General features: G+C 35.6%; 2 long non-coding RNA genes across 2 annotated transcripts in view; one reads left to right on the forward strand and one right to left on the reverse strand.

Annotated features, from left to right (window-relative positions):
* Positions 1 to 23,833, forward strand: part of LOC145275903 (uncharacterized) — a 545,051-nt gene that overhangs the window by 190,868 nt on the left and 330,350 nt on the right. The gene's annotated exons all lie outside the window — the stretch shown is intronic.
* On the reverse strand, positions 4,369 to 21,025 carry LOC145275792 (uncharacterized). Its single transcript, XR_013867612.1, has 2 exons — positions 20,517 to 21,025; positions 4,369 to 4,424 (listed from the first exon to the last, which is right to left on the reverse strand). It is a non-coding gene; the product is annotated as an uncharacterized LOC145275792 (long non-coding RNA).

Consider the following 23,833-nt stretch of genomic DNA (forward strand, 5'->3'; position numbering starts at 1 on the left):
AACACCGACGAACTTTTTGTATTTGCACGTCCTCGAAGTAAAGAAACCGAATAACCCGACTAGCAACGAAATCACTACCCTTCCATTTAGAAGTCCTTAGATCCTGAAAGATTTTAAACTCTAATAGCGTTTTTTTCTTTGGGGTAGTTGCCTTGTTTCTTGTTTCTCTGACCGCGTCGACGTACACATGTCCCTTTTTCTTTCTGTCTTTCTTCTCTCACTTTTGGTCAGTGAGCGGGGACTGTAGCGTGGATGGAGTGGCGGTTCAAAGTCAACTATTTACAACAACTGCTCTCAGCCTAATTCAACTCCAACTGCCATAACAATACTATTAGTATCAAAATATTATTATCAATTTCAAGGTGGCTCAGCTGAAATGATTTTTTTCCTTATTTTAGTTTGAATGCCCAACTAAACAAATGGAACCAGCAAGGCAAGAAGGATTTCTCACATAATAAAAAGCTCTAACTCAGCTCTATTTTAACCGGTATTGATGTACATTTCGACAATCACATGTTGACTCACAAGGTTGTTTAAGTCGAAAAGACACAAACGCTACGAGTTCGTCAGAGCACATTTCATTAAATTACTTTTAAAAGGATAAAAGGATGCAACACTGTGTCGATGTAACAGAGTATGAATTTGTTTGATAGTGCGAGGCTTATTTAGTTGGAAAATCATTTTTGGGCCTTATCTAAGAGGGAGAGACTAGTAAGATTTGAATCATATAACATGTGGCATGCATTGGTTAATGGTTGTTTTGTAGAAATATAGAATACTCTTAGATGTGAGTAATTCTTTAACACTTTTCTTAGCAGCAATCTTGGCAATGTTTTCAATGTATTTGTTCTTATACATATAGCCAGTGAGTTTCTTATATACGCCAACATACACGTAAGTCGTACATTTATGAAGCTCTACAGCTGCTGTTACAAGGGTTAATGATTCCATAGATTGGAAATACGCTTTTAGAAATGTGGTTCCACATGAAAGTTTGATGAAAGCAGATATCTCTCACATTCAAATAAAGCATAAATAATCATTGTTCATAGAATAAGGACATTTTCTTTTAAAATATTTACATTTGGAAATTTCAGTTTCCTTGTAGTATTTTAATGGCTTGGGGATCTTAAGATTGGCATACTCTCCCATAAAGAAACTCAACTATATACGATACGCATTTAATAGTGATATAACTCGAAAACGTCCCACAGTAAGGAGGTGGGCCGCTATATGAGTTCGTGTAAGGCGTTTTCGATCACGGAATGCTCAATAAAGTTCAACAGTTATTCCGGTCACCCAGAACAATGCTCACCAAAGGATACCTTGGCCCTGATTCTCTACACGTGGACAGGGTTGGCTGCTCGCTTAGGCTTTCTTCACCCTCCTTCTTGGGAAATGAAATTAATCTTCTTGTGTTCAAAACAACGGCACACGCCAAGCGTTGTAATAAGGTTAATTCCCGTGTAATAGTCCTGGATATGACCTTAAACTATATCCAGTGATGAGGCCCCAGCTTGCGGGATTTGGAGAGTGTGGAGCCATCCTTTAATTACCATTGCTCCCAGGTCCACTCTGACCCGGAGTGGTAGTACCTGTTTGGGTCCCAACTATGGGTTAAATAGAAACCGACTTGAAAACAACAAATATATACTATTAAGAAAATTTTCTTCTAAATCATTGGATTCGGCATTAAATAACACGAAAAAGTTTGATATGCCGTAAAACAAAAACAACCAACCTAATTCCCGTGTATTGTCACTCGGACTTAGCTCCTGCAACTGAAGGCACATTACTCTGTACATCAATTAAAAAAATATCGATGAAGACGTTGATAAGTTTCTACAACTATAGGATATATTAACAGGTAAATTAACTAATTACAAAGTATATTATAATACAATGATACAAGAGGCATGAATATATATATATATATATTAGTGTTTAACATCTGGAAGCCAATAGTCTGTTCGAAGAAATATCTTTTCAACTATTGTAAATCTTGAGAGTGGTGGCGCAATTAACAGTCCCAATTAAGTTGGTTCATTCTTTCTTTCTATTTTAATGTTGTCACCATCATCAAGCAGTGTATGGGGGGGGGACTTCTGTCAGCGATAGCATCAGTACAATGAATTGTTTCTAGCAGAAGAAGGATTTTAGCGAGCCGCGAATCTATTTTTGTGTAAGTGCTATAATATGAGAGGCGTACTCAACCAGGGGTCTTTCGGCTCGCTAGTAGGAGAACAGATGACGGCGATACTCAACTTCTGTGTATGGTGCAGCGGTCAGAGATTGTCTAATCCTCGAGATCTTTTCTCTAAAAATTCAACTCTTATCTCATTTGTTCAAAATCGCTCGTGCATAAACTTATATAATAAGGTTACGCGTTTGAGACTGGACCTTTCATGTTCATTCTCCCCAATCGGTTATTGCTGTGTCATATCCTCTTCTCTTCTGATTGGTCCAGTGCACACCGTACATGATCGCTTCTCGAATAATTTTCCCTCGAGTTGTTTTCACGCCGAAAAGTCCTTGAGAAGATGACCTTAGGGTCAGGTACTGCACTCAACCGTAGCCTAATACACTTTTAACTACAATTCTCTCGAAATACATAGGTTTCTTAGCAAAACAATGTTAGTATCAATATATTATTATCAATCCCAAATCCGCAAACTGAAGCTATTTTCCTTGATTTAGCTTCCGTCATCGACCAAAAAAGTCAGCAAGGTAATCGAGAATTGCCCATGATTGTTTATATAATGAAAGGTCTAACTTACTTCTATAATAAACGCTATTAATGTAACATTCGACAACCATAGGTGGTTTGGTCTCAGTGATAAAAGATCAATTGAGCAAGATTCTTCGACTTTCTTTTTTATTACATTTTCACCCCAAACAAGGCATATTGCCACTTTGATGTAGGGGGCTACTATCAGGGACCTAAGTTGCAGGGGTAATATGTAAGGAGTTTAGCAGCAATATATCTGATCACGTTACACTTGAACTTCTGCATGTCAGTACAGTTCTGGAAGCAGGAAACCGGAAGAAAATTCTAAAGTCCTGCAGTTCTGGGGAAGAAACTATTAGAGTAAAAGGCTTTCTTGCATCTAGGGATCTCAACTGTGTAGGGGTAGGTCTTCGCTGCTTGTCGGGTTTGTCGGGGGTATTTTGGTCGAGGGGGTACAAGTTCTTGTAGTTCGTCAGAGCATCTACCATTAAAATACTTGTAAAACAGGCAGAAGGATGCAACATTTCGTCGGTGGGATAAGGGCTGAAGTGTAGATGACAGTTCGGGACCTATTAGGTTGGCGACTCTCTTTTGGACCCTGTCCATGAGTGAGAGATTAGTAGCATATGCACCAGTCCAAATGTGACAGCAGTACTCCATACATGGGCGAATAGTGGCTTTGTAGAGGTACAGGATACTTTCAGGTGTAAAGAACTTTCTAGAACTATAGAGAGAGCCCATCTGCTTTGCAGCAGCCTTAGCAATAATCTCCATGCATCTATTACAACTCATGTTTCCTATGAACGCTAAGCCAAGGAACTTAAACGAAATACTCTCAGGTAAAGTGTCTCCTGCTATAGCTATTGGTGGTTGGTAAGGTTTCATGTAATTATTAAAGGAAACGAGCTTTGTCTTGACAGCGTTGAACGTTACCATCCATTTTTTACCTCCTTCCACTACAAACTGAAGGTCTTCCTCTAGGGCTTCTGCCATTACCTTAGATATGTGCTCATTAGTTTTCCTCACCTGCCTGCTATATATATTTCAGCTTACCATCAGCCTATGGACTACCGTAATCCAGTTACGCTAAATGAAAAGTATGACGTTACTTTGTTCTATATGGAAAGAAAATATTTTGCTTGCTGTTAATATTCAATCTTTGTTAATAATTACAAGGTCACACATTTATTTTTCTATATTTATTGCATAGTAATTAAAATAGGTCGAGATATACTTTGGTTTCGTTTTCTGTTTTGTACTTGTTGTTATAATATTAGTTAATACAATTAGTTAAGATAACATAAAAAGTCATAAAGATGACAATGTGTTTTAGAAATGTTAATTCTGTGAAATATTGTTCGAGTCCGAGTTTATTTAGAAATGACTCGTCTTTTAGAACATTTAAAATTATCTACATCGTACGCACGATATACACAACATGCTGACCGCTTAGCTGGTTTCATGGTAACACGGCCACCGCAACACAAAAAATGTTTTGGATCGTATGCACTATATCTGCAACATTCCCCTATATTTATTCCGGGTCTTCTTATTACTTCGTCAGAACAACACATCCAAATCATCCTATTGTATGCAGACGTTCCACAACAACTGGTAATGCTTCCGATTCTTTGACTTACTTTGCCAGAACAGCAGATTTCGAACTCTGGGTTGTACGTCCTGTTTCCACAGTCACCTGTAAATTAGAGTAGAAAGTTAAAATGTAAATCAACATGACGTAAAGGTAGAATACTGATTGAAGATTTCTTAGAAATAATATAAGAGTAATTAATTACAATGTTGCAGTGGGTATCAACTTGAAAATTTCTCACTCATTCAAAGTTTTAGAAAACCTCAGAAATATTGATACATTGACTTTTTCTTGAAGACAACATAAAAATTGCGCAGTATATTGTTTTTTTTCCGTAGGAAGGCAGACCAGAATGTTGGATTTTCCCTGAAACCTCTAAAAACCAAATACATGTATCTAAACTCTTCAACATATATTACCTTGTTATAGCTTCACATTATGCCCTAACCGAAGACCAATATCTAACAGACTTTACAGCATATAGTAGTTATATTAATTTCGTATTGGCCAGGCATTATGACGCAATTAACTATTTATCGAAAATTATCCCCTCCCTTTTTCTGCTCCCTCTAATATTATTTTTCTAATCATAATAACCATTTCTGCAAAGTATGATGAAATTACTGGATCGTTGATATGATTCAGTAACCGAAACATGTGTAACTAAGATTCAGTAACCGAAACATGTGTAACTAAGCAGATAAAACTGGACGTTTAGGTGGCAAAATAATCTCGATCCCTCTATCAAATAAAAGGAACCAAGCTCCTTTATCATCGTTATGTTACTATGCCAACAATATACAAACAATGAAATCGGTATTTCAGAAGTTGACTTTTAAGGAAGCAGAAGTTCTTACAATAAAAACAATAGGAAAACAACTTTAAAAAAATAGAATAAATATTTTTTATTTCAAACAGTATAAATCTTTTTTCTTTTTATTTTAATCAATATAAAACTTTTTATTTTAAACAATATAACCAGAACTCATTTTATTTTTGATTTTTGATTTTACCCAATTTAACTAGAAGTTTGGTGCTTATGTATCTTTTGTACTGAGCTATTTTAAAATAGTTTTTAGGTTAAATGTAAGTTTCACGATAGCTTTGTATTTATTTAATTGTTAGGTGGAAGCAGAGAATACTTAGAAAACACTCCCCACTCCCCATGTTAAGAATGGCTTTCGAAACATTAACGTTATTGCCGCACGGTATATAAAAACATTACTACCGAACTTTTTATACTTTTTAACGGTAAATTTTTACTTGGTTTCCACCTTAACATTTTCCTTTAAAATGACGACGTTCATTTGTTTTCTGGTATGCTGAAAACGAATATTTTATATATTAAATACTTTGATTTTCCGCAAATAATTAGTTTTTCGAATATTAAACAGTATAATTTTTATGTTAAACGTGGTGGCCATAGTTGTGAAAGAGAATACACGTGAAAATTAATTTCAAAATAATTGGAAGAAAGTAGACGATAAAATTATTAAAAGTCGCAATAGAATACGCATGCTTAATATTAATTTGTATCGTCACGTGATTTGATAATAATCACGTGATTCAATTTTGAATCTAAAATAAAGCTGTTTACGTTGTGTACAATACAAGTTCTATTTATATTGTTTAAACTTAAACTTAAAAGTTTTCATAGTTCAAATGATAAAAAATTATATTTTTATATTGCTTTAAAAAGTTTTCATAGTTTCAAATAATAAAAAGTTCTATTTTTATATTGCTTTAAAAAGTTTTCATAGTTTCAAATAATAAAAAGTTCTATTTTTATTGTTTCATTTTCTTATATATATATATATATATATATATATATATATATATATATATTCTGACAATTTAATATATTTATATTAATATTGTTTATCATTAAAAAATATTCATTGTTTAAAAATATTTTTTAAAATGTTTACATTGTTTTCATGGTAACATAACTGATCAATTGTAATATTTTGCAAGAGTTGCATGGATTAAAGCATTCTTATTGCGTTATTTATGAAGATCAGGCAGTAGAATTTCCTGTAGAATTCTAAATTCATTACAACCGCCTGGAATGCCACACGATAACCAAATTGAAGGAAGGAGTTCCAGTTATATTATTAAGAAATATTGATCCACCTAAATTGTGCAATGGCACATAGTTAGCAATAAAATCTTTGAAAACTAATGTTCTAGAAGCCATTATAATAACTGGACGTTGCTCTGATTTCTTCTGACATGTCATTTCAGTTCGAGCGTTTACAATTCCCAATAAAAATTAGTTTTGCTATGTCTATAAATAAAGCTCAAGGACAAAAACTAAAAATTGTTGGACTTAATCTTCAGAAATTTTGCTTTTCTCATGGCCAGTTGTATGTTGGTTGCTCATGCATTGGAAGTCCTGAAAAACTATACAATTACACACCTGTTAGAGGTCACACCAAAAATGTTGCTTATGTAGAGGCTCTTTGAAATTAATGCTACAGGTTCATTTACCAGTTTTCAGATATGTACTGGTGGAAGCTGAATTTTAATTATTTCATTAACAGAATAGATTACTAATGCAATCTTTATATAAATAGTTAAAACAAAAAGATTTAACAGTTTTCAGATATTCACTAAAATATAAAATAATTGCAATTCTTACATCATATTTTGAAAGAAGGAATAGAAGATAAAAGATTAAACTATAAAAAATGATTAGGTCTACTAGCGAGACTTCTATAAAATAAAACGTGCTACTGCTCCCACAACAGGGAGTGTGTGAAAAAGAATCCATTATGAATTTATGTTTTGTTTAATCTATATTTATTATAATGTATGGGGACAAAATATTCAAATATATCATATGCAACCTGGCAACGCCGGGTACTTCAGCTAGTTTGCAATAAAAACGAAAAGCCAGCTAAGCAGGTGAGGATTACTTCTGGCATTTATGGGTTATCTTGTCAAACTTGAGAATGGTTCTGTCGAATTTGGGAATATGCACGGAATCTCGAACAGAACCCTTTATTTACTTCACGGGGGTTATATCCAGTCGTTTTGTCAGCCATGACTGAACAGAAGTTCTAAGTAATTCACAAACACGCGAAGTGGTTAGAGTACTTGAAAAAATTCAATTGTAAAAGTGATATTCTCCGGAAGATTCAAGGTTCAAATCTCAGTGTGAGCAACTGGAAAATACGAGTCCAAATTACTTAAGATTTAAACAAAGATGGGAGACCATACTACATCCGCAAACTAAATAAAAGGCTCCGTTCAAATTCAGTCCGAATTGCCGAAACATTCCCGAGTTCGACAAGGTATACCTGCAGTAGATCCTAAGATTACATCGGCCTAAACCTTATTACAATGACGTTTATGATGATAAAAGTAGTTCGAAGATTCCAAATAATGCGAATAACTAATCCTCATCTCAAAATTTCCGAAACGTAATAGAGATTAGCAACGTCTGTTTTCTGTACTAAATGAAGTGTAGAGAACAGAAGTGATCGAAGACAACTAGATTCCAATATTAGTTTGGTACTTTGTGAATGCAAGAATGAGTGTTTTGATAAGCATATCATCAGAAATGATCTGAATTCGCATCTCTATAAGAATGATCATCTCAAACACATTTATATTTTCGTTTCCAATTATTGATATCTTTCAATATCGTTCCCCTTCAGGATCAGTAAGGAATAATTTTAAGCATTCCAATGTTTTACCGTTAATCCATTGGAATTAGCAACATAATATACAAACACTGTATCTCAGATTTTTCTGGCTCTTAAGAAAAAGAGAGGGAAAGAGGTGAGAGAGCAGTGCAGAACATATAATTGATGCTTGGAATACCGGGTTGATTGAAAAAATGTCATTGTAGTTTTATGGTAAATATGTACATAACGTATGATCGTATTTCACATTTATAAGTAAATCATTTATAAGGAAATCATCCAGGAAATTCGTCTTCCGTATTGAATTGTTGATAAATATTCTTCATTACAATAAACTGTCATTTTTATTCAATGGGAAGTCATCGAAATGAGACATGAACTCATTTATATACTTGAACCTAATACAATTAAGTTACTAAAGAATAAACCTGTAACAAAGCTAATCTTATCAAGATAAGAAGGATCACCATTATTAAGTAATATTAAATGAAAGATGGGGAATAAATGTTTTATACAATTTATCAGCAGATCTGTTAGGTAAAATAAAGATAGAAAGTAAGGAAAAACGTCTTTAGGATTGGTTGAAAACATAATTGAGTTCATAGGAAAAACTATGAGCAGTTAGAAAACCAACCTTTTTTCAGACGGGAGTCTGTTAGAGACAGTCAATATCAGACGCGATATTTTAATGAGATTCCTTTTCAGCATTTTTATTAATAATAGCAGTCGTCCCATTGACACATGTACAAAGAGAGACAAAAATGGAATACCAACTGAAGAAGAAATTTTATAAAAGGGAAGATGAAAGGAGACTTAAACTGCTCTTGAATCTAAACTGAATTGTAGGAACCTGTTCGCAGCCATAAATTCATCGGTGGTTGCTCTAATCGGATACAGCGCAGCTTCTGCAGAATGGACACAGGAAGAAATGAGGAAGCTGGATTGAGATACACAGGAACTATTGGTCAAGTATGGAGCACTTCACCCAAATTCTAATGCGCTACGGCTGTATATTTCAAGGGCATAAAGGCGGAAGAGGACTGATTGGGATTGAACAATTTGTTGGGAAAGTTCTTAGAAGTGTTTACCACTACTTGGCTGACAGTCATGAAGTGTTAGTCTCAGCAGTGGCGAAAGAGGAAGAGTTAAATAAAGATTCATTGAAAGATAAGCAGAAGTACAAGGATATAATTGAAGCAGAAAAGTTAATTGAGTTGGTAAGAATGAAACTTCATGGTCAGTTTGAGCGAGATACTAAAGCATCAAAATGTCAGAACAGGGGGAATTTTCTGTCTAAAGGTGACTTTAAAATAGAAACAGAAATCTTATATTTGCTGCACAGTAAGAGGAATAAATACACATGCAATAAAAAAAACATCTATGGGACGGACTGTTCTGATAAGTGCATGTCGTGTAGTATATTTCTAGAAACTGTGTCACACATTGTTAGTGCATGTTCTATACTTGCTCAAAAAGAAATTCAAACGTCGCCATGACAAATTTTGTGCACTGGAGTTTGTGCCAAACGTTTGGAATTCAAATGAGGAAGAAATGGAACTAACATCACTCAGAAGCCGTAGTGAAAAATGAGGACGTTAAGATTATCTGGGGTTTCATGATTCAGTGTGACGGAGAGATAACTTACATGAAATCAGATAGTGTAGTCGTGAATAAAAAGTCCAATGAATGCCAAATTATTGATGTAGCTTGCCTTAACGAAATCAATTTAAAAGAACTATCAGAAACTGAGAATTATGTGGAATAAGAAAACTTCCATCATGCCAATAATCATAGGTGCGCTTGATTACAGGTACTGATGATCTAATGAAACAGCTGAACTCTTTGGAAATCAAATACAACATGACCGTACTCCAGAAGTCAGTTCTGCTTGGCTTATCAAACATCCTAAGCCAGATGGTTTACATCTAATTGACTCTTTGACTATCTTCACTAGTGTTGATGTAAGAGCCCACTTTTGAGAAAAAGAAACCGGTGGAAAACATCACAACACTGTGAATAATAATAATAATAATAATAATAATAATAATAATAATAATAATAATAATAATAATAATAAATTCTTGGGTCACTTGGCGTTTCCCATGTAGTGTTGCAATATACTAGTAGTACGATATCCCAGATATAATATAAATTATATACGACTATTTAACGGATGATGTTATTATGACGCAGTAAGAATATAGCCAGGCGGTTTATTCGTTCAGATAAAGGAAATGATCGCGCCAACATTCATAAATAATTAATTATTCACAAGACAAGTCATATTTCCATTTAAAAAATGAAAGTATATAATATAGTATATCTTTTATGTATTTTACTCGGTTCATTGTGTTGCTTAGATAAGGTTTCAAGTTTATATTAGAAGTTTGTTCTTTTATGATTTTTCTATCTAGTTGCTAGGTTCTCGTTTTCAATTCTCGTATATTTTTAGTTCTTGTACATTAAGGTGACAAAAAGATGGGCGATGACTTTGGTACTCTTAGCATTGAATAAAAACATTGAAGTTTTTTTACAAGGATGTCATCACTTCTCAACGACCGAAAGCCACTCGAGGATAACGGTTAATGTATGTAAGGTGGTAGTGTTGTAACCGTTAATGGTGTACATTGGGTATAATTTGATTATTTAAGATGGCAGTTCAACAAGAACTTGTTTACATTAGACTTGAAAACTGTAGTCGGCCGGAATGCAGGCAAACAGAACTGTGTGCCACGGCCAGGTAGTTCTAGGAAAGAATCTGTGTTTAGATTTAGGCATGGATAGAAAGTGGAGGAACACTTGATAGTGGTTGTAGCTAATCGTGGGTTATTTTGTGAAAGTTTGGCATGGAGGATCATAGATTGGAGTTCAGACGAGCATTTGCCATAAAAATAAAGGCAAAGCAGAGGCAGACTTGCAGTGTCTCTTCAGTAAAAAAGAGGCTGCAAGGAAGGAAAACGCATACCTACTACTTCATTATCATGGTAAATGCTCGTATGAACTCTAATCTATGGTGCCCCTGTGCTAAACTTTTACAAAACATACTCGACTAGCTACAACCACAATCAACATTTTCCCTCATTTTTTATCTGTCCGTAATTCTAAACGCAGATTCCACGACGACGTATTTGCTGGAACTAACCGCCCGTGGAACACGTCCTACAATATAGTATATCTGGCCAGAAGCTGCTTGGTGTTCTCTATCTTGCCTTGGTAAAGTTCAAAACTGGCTTCGAAACCTCGAAGCCAAGAGAAAGCATGCTGAAGTAATCAAGGAACGCATTGAATCGCAAAAGATAGGAACTCGTGATTTCTAGGAAAACCTATAACAGTGTAGTGAATAAAGGCCAATCAGTAGTTCCTCAACTGGGCAACAACCAGAAGGTTGCATTCACGGCAATGGAGAAAGCGGGACTGCTTATCATAAAACACGTAGACACCTCAAAAACGTGTGAGCCTGATCTCATCCCTGCATTAGTAATAAGAAATATTCAGCCGAGCTAGCCTCAATACTTTCCAAGCTTTACAATAAATGTCTTGCTGAATCTTGCTTCCCTAATAACTAGAAGATGGACTCTGTAGTATCAGTGTACAAGAGTTCTGGTGAAAGAACAGACCCTCTCAATTATCGCCCCATTAGTCTCCTCCCACTCTTCGCTAAAATCTTTGAGACCTTAATTAATCAAGCACTAGTTCACCAACCCGCAAAAGCAAATCTTCTCTCTGACAACCAGCATGGACTCAGGTAATGTCGTTCTACTGCAGATATTTTAACAGTCATCTCTGAACGCATTTAACATGTAGTGGATAAGGCACGCGAAGCCAGGCTGTGGCCCTTGATATATCCAAGGTCTTTGAAAAAGTCTGGCATAAAGGGCTTCTTGTGAAAATAAAATCGTACGGTATAACTGGATGTATACTAAATATAATGAGATCCTTCTTAGACAATAGAAGCATACAGGTTGTGATTGACGGACGTACATCCAAGCAGCATAACATTAATACAGGTGTGCTTCAGCGGTCGATTCTTAGACCATTATAATTCCTGATATTAATAAACGACCTCGCTGATAATATTGTGTCCGAGGTGGGTATATTTGCTGATGATACAGCGCTCTATAATATGCATGAGTGAAGAACTAATGTACATAAATCTAAGACAATGGCAGAATTGTTAGAAAATGACCTCCAGACTATAGAGAAATGGGTCCGCAAATGCATGGCAACATTTAATGCTAGCAAAAATAAGCTGCTCTCCTTTAAGAATTATAAGACGCCTCTACAACCGCCTATATATTCATGACAAATCGCACCCTACCTGAGAATTCTACTTCTAACCTCTCAGCCTAACATTTGCGGGCAATATGGACTAAAAACATATATAGAGGACATTGCTAAGGCTGCTGCAAAGAAGGTGGGTTCTCTCTACCGATCTAGAAGACTACTCACGCCTGAGAGTATCCTGTACCTTTACAAGGCCACCATTCGACCATGAATGGAGTATTGTTGCCACATTTAGGATGGTACATCTACCACTAGTCTCTCCCTCTTAGATAAAGTCCAAAAAAAGTTGTCAATCTAATCGGTCCCACTTTATCAACTAAGCTCCAGCCCCTGTTCCATTGCCGCAACGTTGCATCAATGTGCCTGTTTTACAAATATTTTAATTGAATGTGTTCTAATGAATCTGTTTCACTTGTACCTCCTCGACGTACATAAACCCGACAAACCCGCTTAGTAATAAGATCTCACCCCGTCATTGTTGTTGTTCTTAAATGTCAGAAAGGTTTCTATTCTAATAGTTTTTCCCTCGAACAGCTTGACTTTGGAAGTCCCTTCCTGCTGTCTGATTCCCTGGCTGTACTGATATGCAGAAGTTTAAATGTAACATAAACAAATATCTTGTTAATGTTCTCTAGACATGGCCCCAAATAATAGGTCCTTGCGTCCAAGTGGTAATATGCTTTGTAAGGTTTGAACATGAGTAAAAAAAAAAGTCATTGTCGAAATTTCAAAAACAGACGCGGCCATTAGATGAATATCAGAAATTTATGCGTTGACAAAAATGCTATAATGAACACGACTGGTGGACACTGAGAAATATGGAACAATTGCAATTTAAATACGCTAAACGCTACATTTGTGGACAGAATGTGTCACAGAGTTAAAGGTTACAAGATTTACAGTAATTTTCAGATTCCAATCGAACTCAAAATACAAGTATTTATTCTCAGGAATGGTACCAAATTAAGAACTTAGCAAAAAAATATGACAAAAGAAATTGTAAAGAATGACAAGTACTTCGACGCAGCCACAGAGTGAAAACAGAAACATATTAATACGCTAAAAGAATGTGCAATTTCTGGAGATGGTTGTGTAGACTCCTAAAAAGGAGATTATAGTTTGACATAATCCAGATGCCATCGTATCTGTTCACATAAACTCCATTGAAAACCAATAGGCGTTGCTAGTGAAAAGTCAACGGCAAGTGGCTGTTTCAATAATGCAAAGTGATTTGAAAACGTTTGCGAAAGAGATGGGGTGTACAGTAAATTTGGGGAGAATTGCTGCACCTAAACTCCAGGAAACATCATAGGTTGAAAATGGCCTTTGTGAGAATTCCTAGTAAGTACTACTACGACTACTACAATACTACTACTACTACTACTACTACTACTACTACTACTAATAATAATAATAATAATAATAATAATAATAATAATAATAATAATAAATGTAACAGGAAGAATATTACAATAACACCGGAACATAAACAAAAGCCCGATAACATTAATAATAGTAGACGCACTAGGAACAACCTTAAAATAGATCGAGAAAAAGAATCAGAGAGACTGGAATCAGTGGTATGACCGAGAAAATACAACGAATAACAATAATAAAAATGATTAAAATATTAATGGAACACCTTGAATGTAGAGATTCTATGAGTTAAAACCTCTCCCCGGCTAAATAGAAACTGCAGCAGAATAAAACAAAAAAATCATAGACACCGCATGGAATCAAGAAAATTGAAACCGTATATGCGTAAGTGATCCCACCCACAAAATGTAGTGTCGGTATCAACTGACACCACACGAATAGTCGAGAAAGGTCGAGGAGGATGGATAAAACGAGAAAATAAAGCACTTCCCAGACCTCCACTGAATGAGTGGGAAAATACTGGGCATACTTGTTGCAATCGAAATTGTTGTGAAGGTCAATCGTCGTTGGCAATGAGAAATCAATGACAAGTTGCTGTTGCGCGGATTCAAATTCATTGGCAAAGTTTATCGAGAGACAGAGACTAATAGAAATCAGAAAAATATGTTGTCACTCAGATTCCAGGGAACACCACCGGTTTTTATCGGTAACCGATCTCTAATGATGACCTATGTGAGATCTCCTTGTGAGTAACAGTAAAAACAATTGTTAGAAACTTTCGAAATGTGTACTTTAAACGAAATAAAAATAACAGGATGGAGTATTGCTGCCATATCTGGGCAGGAGCTGCTAAAAATAGCCCATCTTGCCTTGACAGAGTAAAAAATAGACTTCGTTGCTTAGTGGGGTGCCCTTTTCTCTTCCCTGCAACCTTTCTTCCACAGAAGACGTTGCGAGCCTGTCTTTGTTTTATCGTTATTTCCATGGCAAGTGCTCATCTGAGCTCCAATCTCTGGTCCCCCCTCGCCAATCTTTCACGATAAACACCCTTCTAGCTGAAACCACTGTCAATAATTTTCCACACTCTTTATCTGTGCCAAAATAAACAAAAAAAGTAGATTCCATGAACAAAGCTTCTTTCTTAGAAGTGCACGCCTGTGGAACCGTTTGCCTGTTTCTCACCTGACTACAACTTGGATGTCTTCAAGTCCAACATAAAAAAAAAATTCCTGATGAACCGCCCTCTTAAGTAAGACACTTTATCAAATCTCAAATACTAACGATTACTACGATACTATCCCATTGATTACTGTACACGCAATAACCCTTATCCCCAAGTGGCTTCCGGGCCTTGGTAAGTGGTGACCTCCATGTAAAAAAAGCATCTTAAAAACGTTATACAAAATATTGTTGATATTTTGTATTTGCATAATGCAACCTAATTTTTATTTTCGCTGACTATTATAAACTATTTATAGCATAACAAATTTCACTTACGCTTTTAAACACTAACTCTACAATACACTTGTGGTTTTGATAGTTATATAAGCTTCTGAGATTTGGAGCTTCAAGATAGCAGATAAACGCATTATCTTTGTAGGCGAAGATCAGTGTTTCTAAACCACAGCCGACAAAATCTTTCTGGATCGCTGTATATAACCTATAAAAAAACATTTGTTTGTTTAAATGATATCGTCAGAAATTTCCAACGACAGAAAAATGAATTGTGTTGCCTACGTTGTCATAACAGGTTTCGACAGTTATATCTACCTAGCATTCAAACAAAAATGTATCCTAGCAAAACATCTCACGCTATGCTGTACGAGTACTGGACAGTTCCGATCCGAAGCGATAATGGCATCCATTGCTAACGGTGGGAAGATTACACAATATATAAAATTTTGTATGCAGATTGTGTGCTCATATTCGCGTGTGGTTTTGTACTAAATAAAATTAAGTTGCTATAGGACTAGTCGGATAAAAACAAAATCTGAAAGATACCAACCTAAGAAGACACGTGCAATCATTGAGTGAATATTGATCATGAGACGAAGTTCTTGTTACAACACACCCACGCACACATGCACACACACACACACACACACATATATGTATATATATATATATATATATATATTATTTATAAGAAGGTAAACATATACATTTGGTCGCTTTAAACAGCCCTCTGTTGACCCTGAATAATCTGAAGTTCCCAAGGTCAAGAGATGGCTGTTAGTAGCAAGGAAATGTAACTGTTTACCTTCTAATAAATAAAAAGAATAAAGAAAAAGATGTAAGTAGTAACAGTAACACCACGCCATCACGAATACATCACGAATATATAATCACGTTGAATCATGTTGACAATCAAGTGAAGCAACGATGAGCCTATCCAGTACCAGATTGGCGACCAGTTGGAAAGTCTACGCCCTATATGTATTGCGCCGAGACGCAGAAACTTCCAAATTGTTCCTATTTACAATGCCTTCCCACGGGGCAGAGTTAGACACCAGGGTCGTTTTTAAACGTGGAGAAAAGGAACCAAAATAAAAATTGTCTCAGTCGTGAAGGATTTCTCCTGCACTGACAGAGAACAAGAAATTGAAATGCAGCATCTGAAGAACAGATACTACACTTTGATTTTGACCAGAAGGCCAACTTGGAGACGCGTTAACTAAACTGGAAAATGCCCCCTAAGTCTTCTGATGTGAAACCTGAATCTGCTTTGCATGTCGTAGCCATTGCACCGACAAAAATTAGCACTTGTACCAAAAAATGTGATTGGTTTGGCACAAAGTCTTCACTGCTATAAACAAATACTGTGTGAATTTCTGAGTTGATGTAGCGGAGCATATACTTCTACATCGGCGGGGCGGGTTCATCATATATATATATACCGCTGATCAAAAATTTAAGACCACTTAAATTTTTTTTTTTTTTAACTTTTTTTTAATAGATAGATGTTAAACTCTTCCGATTAAGGTTACTAAGACTACAATCTAAAAGGAAACAAAAATGGTACATTCCAAAATTTTTATTTAAAAATTTGCATTTTTATTAAATTAGGCTTTTACACATGATGAAAATTATAAGACCAAGTGTATAAATTGTTAGATTTATGGTAATTCTATTGTTTTTAGTTCAGTTAGAGATTAGCAATCAATGTGTAAAGGTGTTACCATGCCTAAAGCAAGAAAACTAACCGAAGTTGAACCCTCTTGAATTCTAAGATTCCATAAGCAAGGTCACAGCGAGCGATACCAGCTAAGGAAAATCGCAGTAAAACAGTAATTTGCAACTTTATAAAGAACACTAAGAATTATGGAAAAGCAAAATCCTTTGGTAGCCCTCCCCAAAAAAAAGAATTCTCCTGCATTGAGTAGGAGAATCAGACGGGTTGTTATGAATGACAGAGGAGTTTCTTCTAGTCAAATTAAGGCGGTTACAGATGCTGATTGCAGTTCAATAACTACCAGACGACTTGACCTTCGGGACAAGATCAAAGTGTAGTATCTGTTCCGGCAGATGCTGCAAGCTATGACTAGCTATGACTAGCAAAGACCAGATGTGGGGGCAACCCCACATACCTGACCTTTAACCAGCTCCCATTTCCCACCTCTCGGGAGCTGGTCCCCTTTTTCCCTTCCCCCTCCCTTCACTCCTCACATTAAAAATTGGCCTTGTGCCTAATTTGCTCGGTGGGGGAGCAAATAAATACCATCTGTTCTTCAGATGCTGCACTTCAATTTCTTGTTCTCTGTCAGTGGAGGAGAAATCCTTCACGACAGACAATTTTTATTTTTGTTCCTTTTCTCCACATTGGTGTCTAACTCTGTCCTGTGGGGAGGCATTGTAAATAGAAACTATAAGACGACACTTACGGCAAAAAGGCATGATAAATAAAAAGCGTAAACAAATTCCTCGATTGCTTCCACGTCACAAAGTGGACCGCTTAAGATTTGGCTGTGAATACTCAACCGGGACGTTGAGAAGTGGAAGAAAATCCTGTTTTCTGATGAGAAAAAATTCAATTTGGATGGTCCTAATGACAATAACATGCCCCTTGAAATTATTTTTCACAATTCATAGTTGTGGACGGTCCGTAATGGTTTGGGGTGCCTTTTCTTACAGAGGGACGATGGAGCTCCAGGTGGTGCAAGGTCGTCAAACAGCAGCTAATTATGTTAGCATGCTACGAAAAGCATCTTTTATGATGGAGGATCATCGTTTGTGTGAGGAAGAATGGTTATTCCAACAGGATGGTGCTGCAATCCACACTGTAAGACGGACCTTGAGCTTTCTGCAAGTAAATGGAGTCCACCTATTTGGACATCCTGCATGCTCACCGGACTTGAACCCAATTCAAAATGTTTGGGGATGGATGACAAGAGAGGTTTATCGAAATGTCAAACAATATTCAACAAAAAAATGAACTTCGTGAAGCCATCTTCAGAAACTGAAGCAGGATCCCTCGTACCTTAATGGAAACCCTTATTTCTAGGATGCCCCAAAGATTTTTTGAAGTCATCAAAAGCGGTGGAAGTAGAACTCATTATTAAGTTTTATTATTGAATGTTTTCAGACACTGTTTTGTACAATTTAATAAAATTTTTGTCTCTGGTCTTATAATTTTGATCAAGTGTATATAGCCTCATTTAATAAAATATGTAAATTTTAAAAATAAATCTTTGGAATGTAGCTTTTTGTTTCCATAACCTTTTAGATTGTAGTATGGCTAACCTTATTTACACAGACAGACACACACGCACAGACACTTTTAACAGTGTCTGTACGTGTGTGTGTGTTTGTCTGTGTACATTTCCCTACGACATAACTCTGTCAATCTTCAGTCTACAGACTCAAAATTTGATATACAAGGTACTGAGATTTGGGAAAATCTTTGTAATCCATTTTCGGCCAGAAATTTGGTCAAAGGGGTCAAAAGTAAACGATTTGACCTTTGAGAACTCTACCAAACTCCTCCGACAATTTGGATATAAACAACTGAAATTTTAGATATAGGTTCCTTGGACATGGATCTAACTTAATAACTGGATTGGAGTCCAAAACAATAAATGTTAAGGATCATAATAGGGGTCAAAGTTAAACAAAATTTGACCTCTGCGGTCTCTACCAAATTACTCAGACACTTTCTGGTCTAAACATTTTAAAATTACATAAAGGGTATTCAGAGATAGGGCAAGTTTTTTAATCGGTTTGGGTCGAAAATTTTTAGTTACCAATATATAAATGTATGCATGTTTACATGTGTACCTAAAACTTTCGACGGAGGCGACGGATTTTTACGAGATCAGTACCGTTTTGAAGTCGACATTTCAGACGACAAATATCGAAAAATTGGTTAAAAACATTAATATCTTCACCTTCAACTGGGCACTTTTCTACAGGGGGGATCGCCTTTTTCGCCGATATTTTTTAAAGTAATCCTCTCCTGTCGATTGTCTAGCCTTAATTTAAACATAAGTCACTTTCGGTTTGGCGGTGGTCGTAACAGCAAAGACGTCAGGTTTTCTTCCCCGTTCTTTTCCTCCTTCACGGTACGGGTTATAGCCTTCCTTCCTTCTACCACTTTTTTTCTTTTTGCTCAACGTACACATCCAATCACCCGGGCAACGCCGGGATGAAATACTAGTATATCTACAAAAGAGAACGAAAATTTGAGCTACCAATATAAAAATGTATGTACGTATGTTTTCATGTCTGCCTAAAATTTTCGACAGACGTGACGGATTTTCGCAAGATCAGTATCGTTTTTAAGCTGTACTCTTCAGACGACAAATACCGAAAAATTGGTTAAAAACATTAATTTCTTCACCCTCAACAGGGCATTTTTCAACAGGGAGGGAAGTCGCTTTTTTCGCCGATATTTTCGCCGATATTTTCGAAAGTCATTCCCTCGTTCGATTGTCTAGCCTTAATTTAAACCTACATCACTTCCGGAATAATAATCACGATCATATATAACCGAAGTTAAGTGACGATGAGCCTCGCCAGTACCAGATTAGTGACGATTTTGAAAGTCTAAGCGCTATATGTACTCTGCCGAAGTGTAGAAATTTCAAAATCATATTTGCAGTGACGTTTTATTAACTGGGAAATTCACCCCAATCTTCTGATGCAAACCCTGAAGCGTTCTGTCTTTTCTACCTGTAGTAGCCATGGTACCGACAAAGAGTAGCACTTGTATAAAAAAAAAGTGTTATTGGTTCAACTTTTTCACTATAATAAACAGATATTGTGTGTGAATTTCTGAGTAACTTAAGTTGTTGCAGCGGAGCTTATACTTCAACATCGACGGGGGCGATCATTATATATATATATATATATATATATATATATATATATATATATATATATATACGACACATATATATATATATATATACGACATATATATATATACGACATATATATATATATATACGACATATATATATATACGACATATATATATATATATACGACACATATATATATACGACATATATATATATATACGACATATATATATACGACATATATATATATATATATATATATATATATATATATATATATATATATACGACATAAACACATTGGCACACCGGTTGTCAATAGATCACCGAAGTGCATAACCTGTACCAGATCAGTGGCCATTTGGGAATACTAGGCGCTGTGCGTACTGCGCCGGGGCAGGTTTGTATCCGGGGAAATGTTTCAAACTACTGGAAGATATGCACGTTAATGCGTGCATTTAGGAGAAGGAAAGCTCTGATAAAAATAACCCAGAGGACTACTGACTGCCTCGTATATGTGTGTGCAATCGATATATTATCAGTCGTTAAAAACAAGGAAAAAATTAGAAATAAAAGTGTATACTTACGTCTAGCGCCATGGCTAAAAGCTAACATAGCAAACACGACGCACAAAAGGGTGGCGATTTTCATCATGTTTTCAAGTATAGTTGAAATAAAATCTATCGGCTTACAAAATTAACTGAAGAATTTGTCGAAAATAAAACTTCTTTTATATACATTTCATTTCCGGCTAAATGTGTGGTAAATTCCCCTTACATTTTAAATTGATATGTATCACGTAGGCATCACACGATCTGAATAATTTTAGGACAAATTAAATTATAATTAAAGCAACAATTACGGCAATGTCCAAAGGAAAGGTATAGAATCATGTACGTTTAATGTTTGTTTATTTTTACATTAAAAACAACAACTTGTTCTTTCTAGATTTATTAGGATAAGTTATCAAATTGTTCGGATATGTATGGTCGATTGAAAACTATGATTTGCATTAAGTGTCATATAAAAAGCTTTATGTCTCAATATGATGCTCTACCTATTTCGGCCAGAAATTTGGCTGGTAAAAGATCAAAGCTAAACGATTTGACTTTTGAGAACTTTACCAAACTCCTCCGCCATTTTTTGGTCTGAACATTTGAAATTTTAGATATATGTTCCTTGGATATTTATCTAACTTAATAACTTGATTGGAGCCCAAAACAAGAAATGGTAAGGGGTCATAATAGGGATCAAAGTTAAAAAAAAAAATGACCGCTGCGATCTCTGCCAAATTACTCAGACAATTTCTGATCCAAACGTTTGAAATTTTACATAAAGCGTATTCAGAAGAAGAGCAAACTTTTTTCATCGGTTTGGGTGGAAATTTGAGCTACCAATATATAAATGTATGTATGTATGTTTGCATGTGTGCCTAAAACTTTCGACAGAAGCGACGGATTTTCACAAGATCAGTATCATTTTTAAGCTCGACCTGAAGGGGGGCTGGATAGTGACAATTTGTATGAGGGGTTGGCATTTATTTGCTCCCCCATCGAGCAACTTAGGCACAAGGCCGATATTTAATGTGAGGAGCGAAGAGGAAATGAGGACCAACTCCCTGTAACAATTTGTATGAAGGGTTACCCCCTACATTGACCAAGGTCTTATATGTGGGGTTGCCTCCACATATGATCTTTGCTTGCAGTATCTGCCGGAACAGATACTACACCCAGAAAAGGGTATTTATATGTTCCCCTACTGAGCAAATTAGGCACAAGACCGATTTTTAATGTGAGGGGTGAATGGGGGATTGGGGGCCAACTCCCTGGGGAGTAGGGGATTTGGATAGTGACAATTGGTATGAAGGGTTGCCCTACATTGACCAAGATCTTATATGTGGGGTTGGTATTTATTTGCTCACCCACCGAGCAAATTAGCCACAAGGCCGATTTTTAATGGGAGGAGTGAAGGAGAAATGGGGACCAAGCCCCCGGGGAGTAGGGGACTGGATAGTGATAATTGGTATGAAGGGTTGCCCCTACATTGACCAAGGTCTTATATGTTGGATTGCCCCCACATATTGTCTTTGCTTGCAGTTTCTTCCAGAACAGATGCTACACTTTGATCTTGGCCAAACACAGCATCTATTAAAAGCAGACCTCTGATCTTAACCAAGCCAAAAGTGTTACGGACAGACCGACAGCCCGACCGACAGACCGACCGACTGACCGACCGACGGAGTTGCTTGCACGCGACTAAAAACAAATATTTTTTTAAAATATGTAAATTGTTTAAATAGTCTTTTTGTACATAAGAAAACATATTTGCTTTGCTTTTTTGTTTGAAAAATATAAATAAAATAATCTATATTAATAAAACAGTACAACTATGTGTGTCTAAATATCTAACAGGTAAACTTTTAAACTACTAGTCACATAACACTGAAATTTTCAGGAAATAATATTCATTAACCAAGGATAGTTTATAGCGAATAATATTTTTGTTTACATGCATGGATAACGCGTACAGACATTGGCAAATGTACATGTAAAATATAGCAGACATTGTTTGCGGCCATACGCATACGCATTTTTTGCGGCCATACGCATAGAGAGCACAACGTTTTGATTTAAATTCTAGCTGATAACGCCAAGTCTTCCTTTTTTCTTTTTGTATTATTAAAAAAGAATGAAATATTACGTAAAGTTTACTCGCTGTTTGGAATTTGTAAGCCTATATATCTTATTTTACGATCTCATATATATTTTTAAGATGGAGGGAATGGAAAATAATAACGGAATACGAACCGTGCTGAAATAACATTTAGAAAACCATTCTTAATATGGGGAGGGAAAGGTATTTTTTAAACTATTTTGTACTTTCACTTAACAATATATTAAATAAGAAACTGAAATACGGACCGTGCTGAAATAATAGCGTTATTATTTAGAAAGCCATTCTTAATATGGGTATGGTAAGGTATGTTTTTACGATTCTTTACTTTCTCCTACGAATTTAAAATAATTGTCTCAGTCATGAAGACCAAGCAACCAAGTTGTTTTCACCAGGCATTATCTCCTCCTTAAAAACAAATGGGGTGAAGATGAGGGCGCTGAAATGCTGCACCAGAACAGATACTACACTTTGATCTTAGCAAATAGGCCAAGTAAATGTAATATAATTTAATTCCAGGCATTATCTTCTCCTTAAAAAAAAAACAAAGCAAAGATACAAATTAATCGACACAGAATATATTTTAAGAATAGATATATTAATAGGTATAAGAAGTATATGGAGTTAATCCCGAAGATAGCTGAAGCAGTTTACGATCTCAAAATTACTTTATTTTACATATATTTATAAGAGACAGGGAGGATATGAAGTCAGCCTCAGAAATGGCTGAAGTTGTTGAGGATCTCAATATTCTTTTATTTTATATTTATTTTTAAGAGAGGGGTAGTGATATAGAGTCAGTCCCGGAAATGGCTGAAGCAAATTTTCTTTATTTCATATCTATTTTTAAGTGATGGGGTGATATGAATCAATTGTAGCAATTTACGATTTCATATTGACTTTATTTCATATATATTTTTAAATGAGGGGGGAGTGAAACTAACATTCGGAATACGGACCGTGCTGAAATAATAGTGTTATTATTCAGAAAGCCATTATTAATATATGGAGCGTATTTTCTAACTATTCTGTACTTTCATCTAACAATTTAGAATGTGAAAATGGCACAAAGGATACGGGCCGTGTTATTATTATTATTTAGAAATCCATTCTTAATATGGAGAAAGGAAGGTATCTTTCACCTAACAATTTTATAAATAACAAAAAAAAAATGATATATAGAATTAGGACCGTGCTGAAATATTAACGTTATTTAGAAAGTTAATCTTAA

This window comes from Euprymna scolopes, chromosome 1 (genome assembly GCF_053919585.1).
Source record: "Euprymna scolopes isolate OS-2025 chromosome 1, ASM5391958v1, whole genome shotgun sequence".
Lineage (NCBI taxonomy): Eukaryota > Metazoa > Mollusca > Cephalopoda > Sepiida > Sepiolidae > Euprymna > Euprymna scolopes.